We start from the raw sequence: 13,683 nt of genomic DNA on the forward strand, positions 1-13,683 counted from the left end.
CAGCAGATGCTCTCTTTACAAGAGGGGGTAATCTCGCTCAAGGCACACAAAAGGATGATGGATTCCCTTAGGGAAAAGTTGTTAAAGGAAGAATGGGAGAAAGAATGGGAAGCACGAAGGCACAAAGAAGCCATGAAGAAGAAGGATGAACAATTGTATCAATTAAAATGGCACGTCTCGGACTTGACGAATGATAAGACCAAGCTTTGTGATCTTGCCCTAAACTTGCTAGCATGCAGGCGACCATCCCCATCGTATCCAGTGTTTGTTTGGGAACGATATTATTTATTTCAATTGAAAGAAGTTTTCGAGAATATGTCATATTTGGGTTCTTCAACCCAAACTACTCTTGAGATTTTTTGCTCCTGTGATTTTGACAAACAAAGCTTGCTTTGCGATCTATTTTTACATAATATCATGTGTGAGTATGTCAGCACAAAAAATGGTAGCAAGTGTCTTTTCCTATATGGGAGATTTGCAGTTGTGGGACTTTCTTTTGTTTATGAGAAACTAGATTGAGTGGCATATGGCCATGAAATCAATATAAATGAATGAAGAAAGGACAACATTATGGGTCAGAGAAGAACCAGGGATGGTCTATGTTATGAAACCAGCTCACAAAAAGATAGAAAAGAGAGATAAACACATTATAATTTAGCCTCTTCGAGGGGGCAACCTCCTTTACATTACACAAATGAACAATTCTTGAATGATACAAATGACAAGACCTCCTTTCTATATATAGGAGTCTAAGGGGTCATAATATAATCAAAGCCGACATAACAATAATAATGTAAGGGCACAATAATAACAATATGGGGACTACATGGGTACAACAATATAATAAGGGGGTTGTACTAATAACAATAAAGGGTTACACTAGTAGTATATGGGCCTAACATGGCCCTCTCCTTCAAAAAGTGTTGTCCTCAACGCTTGAGTAGTTCTTGATGCTTATGTATAAAATTCTTGTCCTTCCATGTGAAATATTCAACAGGTAAGTTCTTCCACTTGATGAGATGCTTTGAAATTGATCGATTTCGTAGCTGTCAACTTCTCGGTTCTGTAAATGCTTCAGGTTCCAATATGTTTTTTCCTTCCTTGTCAAATTCTGGAAATATTGTTGGAACTGGGATATTTGGAAACTTTTGAATGAGTTCCCACCCTACTTTGCCATTCTTCCATTCATACCTTCCTTTGTTTATCAATTTTGGTTGGATAATTGTACCAACCTCTACCATTTCTGCAACCATATGTTCAATTTCACTCCTTTGGGCATATGGATATCTATAAGGCGTGACGTTTGGAGGAACACATCCTGGAATAAAATGAATAGAATGATCATGATCACGAATACATGGGAGACCTTTGGGAGTCTCAAATACCCTGGAATGTTTGTCCAAGACTTTTTGGAGATATGGAGAAATACATGATTTCGATGTGCGAATAGTTAGCGAACATAATTGTGCAATTACGCCTCGGTATTCTTTCTTTAGAAGCTTTGTCATTCCGTCAGAGTTGATTATCTTTCCTGGTTTCCTTGTGATACCCCTTAATTCAACTTCCTTTCCTTCCGAAGAAAATTTCATAAAACGTTCTTGAAAAATAAAAGCTATTGTACCCAAGGATTGTAGCCATTGGACTCCTAGTACAACATCAGCACCACCCATTAGAACGGAAAAAATTGGGCTATTCAATACATATTCTCCCATGGATAGCTTGATATTATGGCACTTTCTAGAGCAATTTATGATTCCTCCACTTACAATCGTCACTTGACACTCTAGTGCTGGATCCAGGAAGCAATTCAAGTCCTTGGCTATATTACAATTAATAAAATTATGGGTACTACCCGAATCAATCAACACTATTACCTTTTTCTTCTTGATATGTCCTTCTATCTTTACAGTTTGAGGAGTGGTAATTCCGACGAATGCATTACAAGATATGGTCGGATTCATTTCTTCTTTCTCTGGGGTTGGTTCCTGGTGAGTATCCTTTTCTTTCGATGTTTCTTGATACTTTTCTTCCTGATATTTCACTGTTTGAACCTTCTTCTTCTTGATATGTCCTTCTATCTTGAGAGTTTCGGGAGTGGTAATTTCTTCCAATTCTTTACAAGATATGGTTGGATTCATTTCTTGATGCTCGATGCGATCTTTCACTTCTTAAACATTTTTCTTCTTGATATGTCCTTCTATCTTGATGGTTTGAGGAGTGGTAATTCTGGCCAATGCATTACAAGATATGGTTGGATTCATTTCTTCTTTCTCGATGTGATCTTTCACTTCTTGAAAATTTTTCTTCTTCATATGTCCTTCTATCTTGGTAGTTCGAGGAGTGGTAATTCTTGCCAATGCTTTACAAGACATGGTCGGATTCATTTCTTCTTTCTCTGGGGTTGGGTCCTGACGTATATCCTCTTCTGTTTATGTTTCTTGATCCTTTTTTTCCTCCTCCTCATAATCTATGTAAAATAATTTCTTCTCAGCACACTTATGATCTTTAGTGCATTTTCTATCACAATTGTAACAAAGCCCTTTTTCTCTTTTTTCTTCCAATTGTTGTGGTGTAACCCTTGTAGGTTTTGGAATGCTAGGAGAAACAACACTTCCATGTTTGAAGTTGTGAGGGGTAGAATTCATTGTTTCCATAATTTTGCTTTCCACTTTTCTTGCCAACTTGAATGCCTTCTCCAACGAATCAGGTTCCCAAAGACGAACCTCATGTTGAATGTTATCCTTTAAAGTCCCTATGGAGACATCAATCCTCTGCTTCTCTGGAATATCATTTTCCCTTATATTCAATTTTTGAAAGTCCTCAATGTTCTCTTCCATTGAACACTTTTGTTTGAGATTTATCAATTGGCTAAAGAAGGTGTTTGTCTTTATATCCTCATAATGTGTTATCATTTCCTCCGTGAAAATTGACCACGTGATAAGTGGTTTACGATAACAAAGCACTTTATACCATAAAAATTGATTTGGTTCTAAATAATTAGATGCAATACATACCTTTTGTAACAGTGGTACACCATGTAGATCAAAATATTTCTCTATATGTAGTTTCCAATTTACCGGATCCTTGCCATTAAACTTCCTCATCTCGCTTTTTCTTAATTTTAGGAGCTCGATCTTGAAATGACTGTAACTCTGTAATTTCAGATCTTCCAGTTCTGAAATTGCGACCTGCAGTAGCCCTCTCTGTCCTCTTTCCAATGCCACCAGTCTGATCGAATTTAGATTATCCAAGAAATAGTTATGCACAATCTCCCAAGATGACCTGATTATATACCTTTCAAGAAGAGCGAACTTGTATGGAGTGCCACGTGTCATTGTTTTCACCTTAGTATCTGAAAATATACACAGGAAACTACAGTCCGTCCTCTTTCTATAGCTTCTTACAAAATTTAAATTTGATGCTCAAAACAAAAGTTATGACGATTTTCCCCAGGTCACCTGTTTGGAATGAAATTCAGGAGTCTGCAAAAAGGCCAACTTCCTTAGATCACATCTCTGCAAATATAGTGTGAAAAGATATGAAATTCGGACTAGAGGTTTATAACGATTTCAACCCAAATGGGTTTTTCTTTTAGCTTCTGAAACGTCGCAGAAAAAAATTTATAGCGCAAATACCATGATGACCTGTTTGGAGTAGCGAAACCCTAGAATCAAAAGCTCTGATACCAAATGTTATGAAACCAGCTCACCAAAAGATGGAAAAGATATATCAACGCCTTAGAATTCAGCCTCTTCGAGGGGAAAACCTCCTTTACATTACACAAATGAACAATTATTGGATGATACAATGACAAGGCCTCCTTTCTATATATAGGAGTGTTACACAGTAATTTGTCACCATTGGTCACCGTCCCTGTTACCCCTTTCCGTACTTTGGAGGACTCATTCCGGGACCTGTGAGCAGTGACATAACTTAAAAACACTTGCAATATGTTCCCCTAAGTATGGACTTCATGTGCCCTGAAGACACCTCCTGCATAATATCCCTGAAAAGTGCCCTTTTTTCCATTAGCGCGGATCCACAGTGTACTACCCGCGCCAATGAAGGAAATCCTCAAAAGAAGGCACGCCCATTGGCGCTCTGTCTTAGAGTAACACCCGCGCCAACCAAGTTTGGAAAATATTTTTAAAAAACGCGTGCCCGGATGTTTTTTCCCTTCAAGTCATAAAGTCTTTTGAGGATAAAGCTAATCTTCTAGAAGTCGAGATTCATCATCTATCCCTTACATCTATCCACAACGGCTTTTTGGAGATAATGCCAATCCATAATGGGTGTCTTGATTCATTGTATCTTCTTCCCCTTCTCCATCTATAAAAGTATGTCCTCATGCATTTGACAAGCTAGTTTTGAGTAGTGGTGATAGTGCTAGTAGTGATAACGCTTGTCTTGAGTGATAGTAAGAGTCTTGGAGCATAGGGAGGTTATGCTGCCAGAAGTCTGAGCTGTGTATTCATAATCAAAGAGAGAGAAAGGTCTATTGCAAGACATATGTAGCTGCTCGCCCAGCCAGAGGAGAGATTCAATGTCAGAACTTTGGTTGTATTTTTCTCTGTTGATTATTCATTAATAAACGACTATCGTTATGGTTCCGATCTTATTGTTCATTATGATAATGTTTGATCTATGTCTTTTCTGACCGACATATAGTTGTATTTAGTGGATTTTATGCTTGTATCCGCTTCGTTCTTTGTATGTGCAGGTATCCATTCGCGGAGATCGTGAGGATCGTGACCTGCCGGAGCAAGGGAACGAGAGTATCAACTCGTCTACGACACTAGCGTTGGACTCTAGGTTGGTTCTCATAATCCACTTTCAATTTGCAACTAAGAACTTGCATGGTAGCGTTAATTGATTGTTGCTAGACCCATTTTGGGCTAGTGGGATCGCCTCTGTCCGCAGAGGGGATTTACCTCTCCAGCAAGGAGTCTAAGGGGTCATAATATAATCAGAGCTGACATAATAATAACAATGTAAGGGCACAATAATAACAATAGTGGGCTTCTATGGGGCACAATAATAAAAATATGGGGACTACATGGGTACAACAATATAATAAGGGGGTTGTACTAATAACAATAAGTGGTTACGCTAGTAGTATAGGGGCCTAACAGTCTATGAACTCAGGCGTGAGTTTAAGTTGTTCCTGAGCACTCCAGAGATCAGGGAACAATTAGTCATCTATAGGAAAATGATTGTGAGGATTTGCCTTAATTTTCATTCCCATATGAAAAGTCGAGCGCTAGCAGGGTATCTTAAACACACCTAAGCCTGCAGCGCTGGGTTGCAAGAAGGGGATCCTTCTCAATACAGAAATTTTGTGGCTACTGTTACACGGGTGCCTGAGTATGCTCAGATCGTGCAGACATTGGGGGCGTTTTGGATCAGGCTCAGATTTAAATTTCCTTTGATTTGTTTGCCAGTAGAGGAGTATCAGTCGAACTACCACCTATGTGATTATGAAGAAGAATCTTGGCCATGTCAGTTGATGGCCATTCAAGGGTACAGAGCTCTAGGTGAAGACACTATTGGTGCTTACAATTTTACAGACTTGCATCGGGGTTATAGCAAGAGAAGTTGAGATTTTGCATGGGGACATGCAGTTGCTTCAGTTGGGGGGATATGTTGGGTGTTTTACCTATTTTCTGCACCTTCTTTCCCCAATTTTGATCCTCTTATCCTCCAGGCCTATGAACTTTACATGATTAATCACCCTTTTTCTCACTTTTATAACCTATTCCACTGTCATGTTATTTTGCCGTATTTTGCTGAATAATACAATACTTTATTCCTTTTTGTGGCTAACTGGGGTGAGAATTGGAGGAGTATTTTGGAAGCTCTTCTCATTTTCAGGTGTTGCTCACGGGAACAAGGCTATGGAGTAAACAGGCAGCGCTGATCAATTACAAAGCAGGGTAGAGCAGTTCGTTGTTACACCCTGTATGTTGTTACAAGTTGTTGTTACATATTGAATGCTGTTACAGGATGTTGTTACATTGCGCCCTGATACAAAGGACCGTTGTTACACCAAGGGTGATGTCGCTAGTGATTGTCGTTACATCCCAAACTGCTATTCACTCGCAGGATGTTGTTGCATTGGAGTTGGCAAGTGTGGGTACTATTCCACATGACAGCTGTCGGCATTAGGAATTGTTTATTTTGGAAGCAACAGACCCAAGTGGTTGCAATCCTAACCAACGTATATTTGTATCTATAAATAGTGTTAATTTTAGGTATGTTCTATGCTAGAGCAATTTATTTCAATTTTCATAGTTAGCTCAATATCTTTTCCGGATTAGCAATCTCATCAGCATTAAAGTAAACTATAGATAGAACATAAATATAAATCGCAGAAGAAAAGCCAAGACAAGAGGACACAGGATGTGGCGCTAGCCAGGGACAAACCCCAGTGTGGGGAAACCCTTGATCAATTCTTCTTTGATGTTCTTTAATAGTTCAGCAAAGAGAGAGAGAAAGTACATTTACAACAGAAGTCAACACTTTGACTTTCTAGATAAGAGAGTAGATCATCTCTACATGAGATCAGTTGAAGACATGCTGCTTCAACTGATTCTCCAAGGTGACTCCTTCACCTATCATTGTGCTGCATGTTGTCCATGAGCTGTAGCTCACCGTGTTGCACTGTGTTGCACCCAGTGTTCATCATTGCCATACATAGTGTCACTGTTGCACCATGCTTACTGCTGTATTCAACATCATGCTTCTAGGCTGTTAGGTAACTAAGCCCTTCAAGGGCTTCAGTCCTCCTAGGAGAGTCTCTCCTAATCCATGTTGTCATCCGAACTCAAGGTAAGCTATAGTACTGCCTTGGAACAACCTTAGCTGCTTGCTATGGCTTGTAGCCTAGCAAAGCAACTAGTTGTAGCTGTAGACTTCTTCAACAAGCCTAAACAAGAACCTAAATAGAAGTGTTTCCCTTTGTTTTCTAATCTAGTGACAGTTGCTCCCAAACGTACCTTATTCATGCCTTAGAACAACAATATTTAATATGATGTTACAAGAATTTCCATGCTGCTCTTTTATGCTGATATGTGTCTTCTTACTTAGCTTCCTTTGCAACGTATATAAGCTCCCTTAGATAGTTGTAGTTGTGACAGTGTATTAGAGCACCTTCAAGTCTGAGATGAGGGCCTCTTCTAGTCCTTCTTACTGCGGCTTAGGACAACATATAAGTAGCATATAGAAGGTCTGTCCTAGCTATGTATATACATCCTCCTTGACTGCGGCTAGATGATTTCTTCATGATTCCTTCAAGACAACATTTAGGGCACTTAAGGGCAACGTAAGATTAGGTCTCCCTTGCCAGTGTTTAGACCTCCTTTATGCAGCGCATATGATTCTTCATAAGCTTGCAGCTAGGGCACATTGTGACTACGGATTGGGCACCAACTGAACTGCACCTGGGGCATCTTCTTACCTGCTTTAAAGGTTCTCCTAGGACTATGTAGGAGCCTCCTTTAGGACAACATAAGTGCCTCTCTTCAAAGTGATAATCATCTTCCATGACTATGACTATAGGGACAACAAAGTCCCTCTTCTTGCTATGTATAGAACATCATATAAGAATCTAATTACTGTGTAATTGAGGACCTTCATCGACTGCGTATTGAGCCTCCCTTTAACTGTGACTTAGGGCATCTTATGGTTGCATTTAAAACCTCCTTTCTTAGCAGAATTAAGTCTCTTTTAGACTGCGTATAAGTGCCTCCCTTTGTTGCATTAGATCATCATTTATTATTGTCAAGAGTACCCTCAAATGCTACAGCTAGGGCACCCTTCAATGCTGCAGATAGATTTACTGTGGCTAGGGCATCATCTTTACTTAGGCTAGCATATACTCTTAGTGTCTTTCCTCCACCAAAACCCAAAGACATGTGGAGAGGAGAAGATCACACGAAGAGTGTGTGTCAAATGACTTCAAGTCCTTTTCTATTTATACTAAAACGTAGAGGTTGAATAGACATGATTGTTGGGCTTCTAAGCCTACATAAGTTGCTAGCTGACTTGACAATTTGTCCATAATCAAAATAAATTCATATCTTCATAAATACTTATCGGAATCGGATGATCTTTAGATAAATCCTACACCTCTTGATGAGAGGGATCCAAGAAAAATATCAGCTGCCATAAATAAGATGACCCACATGGAGTTTGGCCCTAGTTGCCAATTTTAACAAATAGGTTGTAACTACTTTTATTTTTTATCAGCATGAGAATCTTGATATTCTCATGAATAAGCTATTTTCTAATTTTGGGCATGTAATAATTATAAAAGAAACTAGATTTCTTATGCACAAGGACGACATATAAAAGAGTATTGTTACTCTGCTTCTGTAACTCTGAATTATTTTTAATATTAAATCACTACGGTGATGCTGTTACTACTTTTCAGCTGATTCATTAATTAATTTGGTGTTATTCCTGTGCCCCTGCTAAGGAGAAAGGGCCCTCCTCTTTAGTAGGGACTGAAGTGGTAGAGGTAATGTACATTATTGTCTGTTTATTTTTTCATATGGTTTCTTCTTCTTGTTGTACAAATTGTGAATTGCATTCGCTTCTGTTCCAATTTATATTATGTTGTTACACTGAGTTAATCAACAGAATGGTAGCAACCAGCTGGTGTAGATATTAGTTATTGTGTGGCGCGCCCTTACTTTGGTAGCTGCGACGTGTGATTTCAATTCTATGGAGTGTTTTTATTTCTACATGAATGATTTGATTTCATCAATTTGATTAAGCGACATCTTTTATTATTCTTTCTATTTTTCATTCTTGGCTGTAGTGTACCGTAACAAACAGTGCGAACTCCATTGAAATAGCAAGACCTACCTTGGGTTGACAATTAAATGTTGCAGTCTCGGTCAATTAGGATTGATTAAAACAACACTACACCCCCTCCACTCAATTCTACTTTTGATTGGGATTTCTTCCCTTTCCCTTTATTTTCCTTTCCATCCAAGGCACAATTCTCCTCATCCTCACCCTTGGGGGAAGTCTTGTCTCTGGTATTTCACATTATCTCCTCCTGTACCAAATTAGACCACAAGTGTTCCCAGTTTGGTAGTTTCTCCCTCCCGTTCACTGAATCTTGGTAGTTGTGCCAGCTCTTGGGAAGACCTAGAAGGGTTAGGCTCACCAAATCATCCTCTTTTATAGTAACAACAACTTGACCAAGTTGATCATGATGTTGTGTCAGTATGCTCAGGTACTGTGGAATGGTCTCATTCCTCTGCATCTTGATATTTCGAAGCTTGTCCTTGAGTGCCAATTTCTGGTGGTCACTGCTATTCTGGAACAATTCTATTAAGACTTGCCATATTGCATACGAAGTCTCTTTCCTATGGATATTTGAAACAATATGGTCTCGTACTCCCTTAGATATGATACTCCTCGCCTTAGAAACACACTTCTTCCATTCTTCTAGATCCTTTGCATCAAATGTTGTTGGTTTCAGAATATCATTATCAATGAATTCCTTCAACCCATTATGCTCTAGTACTTCCCCCATGAAGTCCTTCCATGCAACATAATGTGAGCTTCCCTCAAGGGCATACTCGAGCCTATGTCCATTGAAATACATCTTCTCAGTCCTGAAGAAACCCTGTAACCTTGATCTGCAAATTCCAACCTCTTGCAATGACAATTCTGAAATATATTCTCCCCAATGATTCCAACTCCAATACCATGTACAAATTAATATATAGATTCAATACTTCTCATGAAATTTGTTAAATCACAAGACTTGAAGCTACTCTACTGATCTGTGAAATTTAATTCAACATCTAAAACAAGAATCACAGACATGCAAAAGGAAACATCACACATACATAGAGATTTATCTAGGGGAAAGAAAATACTAAAAACCCCTTACTATCTATATTGCATTAATCGGAGAATAGAGAAGAAATACAATGCTTGTTCAAGCTTGAGCACACCCTGCAAGTGTATAGTCTATCCCTTTGCCTGATTGACTCAACCTCGATAGCACTTAGCTAATTTCAAGCCTTTACATGCTATTATTTCCTAGCATTGTTTGCTTGGGAAATTGCCCCTATTTTTCTAGGAATTTCACACTCTCGAATTGCACAATTGCCTTAGGTCGTTCTCTGACTGCATGCACCACTAGTACACATTGGAATATGCTACAACTGATAGTACAATGCCTTGTAATCTCCATCTCAAATGGGTAACTCGTATTCTCTGCATGCAACAATTATTTTGGGTTGATTGATCAGTTAACTAGTTGATCACTGAGTGTGGTTGAAGGTCCACTTCCATAGCTTGAGCTCCACAAGTTCTTTTGACAGTTAGAACTAGTTAAACTAATAATAACTCAAATTAACTAAAGTAGATTGCTACAAATTAGCAATCAATCATGTAGAACTGAACTCAAGCTTCCCAACTTGAATTTACTAAGTTAACTAAGTGACAAGTTCCGTGTCACCTAAGTTAACTACCTCCAAGTATTCTGCTAAAATAGAAATTCAATTTTTAATCTAGTTTGACCAAGGTAAGATTAAAACTAGATTTTCTTGCTGCATTTTCAACATGACTTGCAGGCCACCATCCCAGAATGGCCATAAGTACATAGTAGTCATCGTCATCTACTTTACCAAGTGGGTTGAAGTTATGCCCACATCCAATGCTATTGCTGATACCATTGATTTTTCTTCAACCATGTCATCACACAGTTCAATGTTCCTATGGAACTAATCTCAAACCATGGCAAACATTTCAAGAATGATATTTTCAAAGAATTATATCTTCCCCTTGGATTCTCCCATGAGTTTTCTTCTCCATACCACCCCCAGTCCAACGATCAGGTAGAAGTTGTCAACAAGGTCCTCAAGATAATGTTATATCGTATGGTGAACAAACAAAAAACAAATTGGCATCACATGATTTTCTTAGCCCTTTTATCTTTCCTTACCTTAATCAAAGCATCCATAGACTTCACTCCATTTCACCTGGTCTATGGGTTCGAATCTGTACTCCTGATCGAGTGAGAGATCCCTACCTTATGCACAAACATCGAGCTTCTCCCAGACACTTCACCATTAGAGCAAAGGCTCGTTCGATTTGAATACATTGACGAAAGTATACGAGAATCGATCCAACACAATGAAGCCCATAAAAAGAGAATGAAATCCTCCTTCAATTGTAATGTCACCCCTCACTCATTTAACGAGGTGGATCTATTACTCTAGTACAATGTTTCCAAGGAAACACTGGGACCTGAAAAGTTTGAGACCTTCTGGAAAGGACCCTACATCATTAAACATTGCCTTTTGAAAGGCGCCTATATGTTAGCAGAGCCTAATGGAACTTGTCTCAAAGACCCCATAAATGGGCTCTATCTCAAAAAAATCCACCCATAACTTTAAGTTTGGCCTTATGATGTAGCAATGTACCATGATTTATTTTTATGGTCAACTCATCATTGATGTACTCTAAAATATACTCTCATCATGTGTCACAAAGGGATTATCTGACAACTTACCACCATGGGTTCCCTGATGGTGCTTCTCGATGCTTGCAAAATCTTGCAGCAGTAGCCTCGGCCATAAACTCTCTTGATAAGACGATTCTCACCCACAATGGCATATGTTTTGGGCCAACCACTATCAATCAAGCAGAATACGACATTGTCATAGGCCTTTTGGTTGACACCTCTCGGTTAGGTATCAATTATGTGCATGTGTTTCTTGATTCCAAACTTGTTATATCACAATTGAACATAGCCTTTAACATTTGTGACCCTTTTCCTTTTTGGAAATATCTGCATGCACAATAGATATCACATGGTTTTAATCATATCACATTTGCACATTTACCTTGAAGTCAAAATCATGTTGCTAACCACATCATTAATAAAATCCTAAACTGGAAAACATTACATACAAGTCATCATCGAGCCATATAAAGCACATATAAATGAGCCATCACATCAATAAAATTCAGACACATCACATGTATACAAGCATCATACTTAAATACACATCATGAGAGTTGAAAAAAATATATCTGATATATATCATCCAAAAATAATGGTTTTTGTACATCGGTTAGCCATCACCAAAAAAATGAGTCATCTAAATAAAGGGAGCATCCCCATAACAGGTTCTTCCCCTGGTACATCATGTAAACACCTAAGTTTGGGGAACATCGCCTCATGCACCACCTACTGGAGGCCCTCCTGCCTCCCCCTGCCTGGCCCCAAAATGGGTAGCGTTGTGGTTGTCACAACTGCCACTCGTCGAAGAACTGGACACCATTATCTGTCATGTTGGACATTGGATAAACCAACACTCCTTGTGTGTTTCACAACATTTACTAGCCACATCTCATGGATCCTTATCTTTGGCGATGTGATTGTCGACTAACACCTCCGTGTTTTGATCTAATGGAAATCATGATTCCGAACAATTGGTATCAGAACCAGTAACTTCACTCACAACCTAACAGCTTTAAGGTAGATCCTTAGAACACAAATGGAAAAGTCCAGGAAGAATGCTTTCAAACCCTTTGAAGGTGTCACATCCTCAATGGATAACCAAATTGAGAAAGCTCTTTTGTTCAATGGAAACTTTGGAATATCGAAGGCAAGGATGAAGAATTTATTAATGGATCAAGGTTTTGAAGTTTGGGAATCAGTGGTTATCGGAAGTACAATCGAAGAAGAAGACTCCAAGGAACATAATGTAGTAGTTATTAAAGCTATCTTGAGTGGCCTACCAAATCCTATAAAGGTCAAAGTGGAGAAATTCTCATTAGCAAAAGAGATTTGGAAAAATCTTCACTCAAAAGGATTGCTGGTAGTGACCTCTGATCAAGAAGATGATGGCAAAAAGAATTAAAATGAACCAAAGAAGAGAAATGAAAGCAAATATGAAGGCACGAATTGCATAAAAGAAGATGATGATGAACACATCTTTGAAGTTGAAATTGAAATAGACCTTAAGATAAATCTTGTAGTTGCTTTGGAAGAGATAAGCACTCTAAAAAAGGAAAATGAGGAACTCAAGAAGCAAGTTAAAATGTTGATCATGACCTTGACAAGTCAAAGGAGGAAGTTATCTTTTTAAAGCTTCAAGTACAAGAAAAGGATGAGTATCTCAACAAACATAAGGAAGAATTCCATAAAACAAGAAAAGGCATCATGAAGAAGTCATCTCCATGACAAATCAATTGGATAAGGCAAAGAAACTTGGAAGACATTTTGTCAAGCCATCTTGAAGAAAGACACGAGGACTTGAAAAAACTTAAAGAAAAAATTGGTCAATGCAAGGAAGAGGTCTCCTCCCTTAAATCATAGTTAGAGGAAGCAATGAAACAAATGCAAGGAGTTGAAGTTGAAAATCTAATGGAAGACTTGGTCCTCTTCAAAAGACAAGTTGATGAAGCAGAAAATGATAAAAAGGTTATTGCATGTAAACTAAAAGAAAAACACGAAGATATTTTCTTACTTAAATCAAATGTCATCTCTTTGAAAATTAAAGCACGTGAAGTAAAAAGGATGATGGAAGAAATGAAGAACCAACTAGTTATGAAAGATGAAGATTGTGAAAAGTTGAAAGAAGAAATTGTCTCTCTTAGAAAAGAATTTGACTTGTTGAATAAGAACTTGAAAATTTCTCAAGCCTT

The sequence above is a fragment of the Pinus tabuliformis genome, chromosome 4_1, assembly GCF_031772625.1.
Source record: "Pinus tabuliformis cultivar Carrire ecotype Pingquan chromosome 4_1, CPIR1, whole genome shotgun sequence".
Classification (NCBI taxonomy): Eukaryota; Viridiplantae; Streptophyta; class Pinopsida; order Pinales; family Pinaceae; genus Pinus; species Pinus tabuliformis.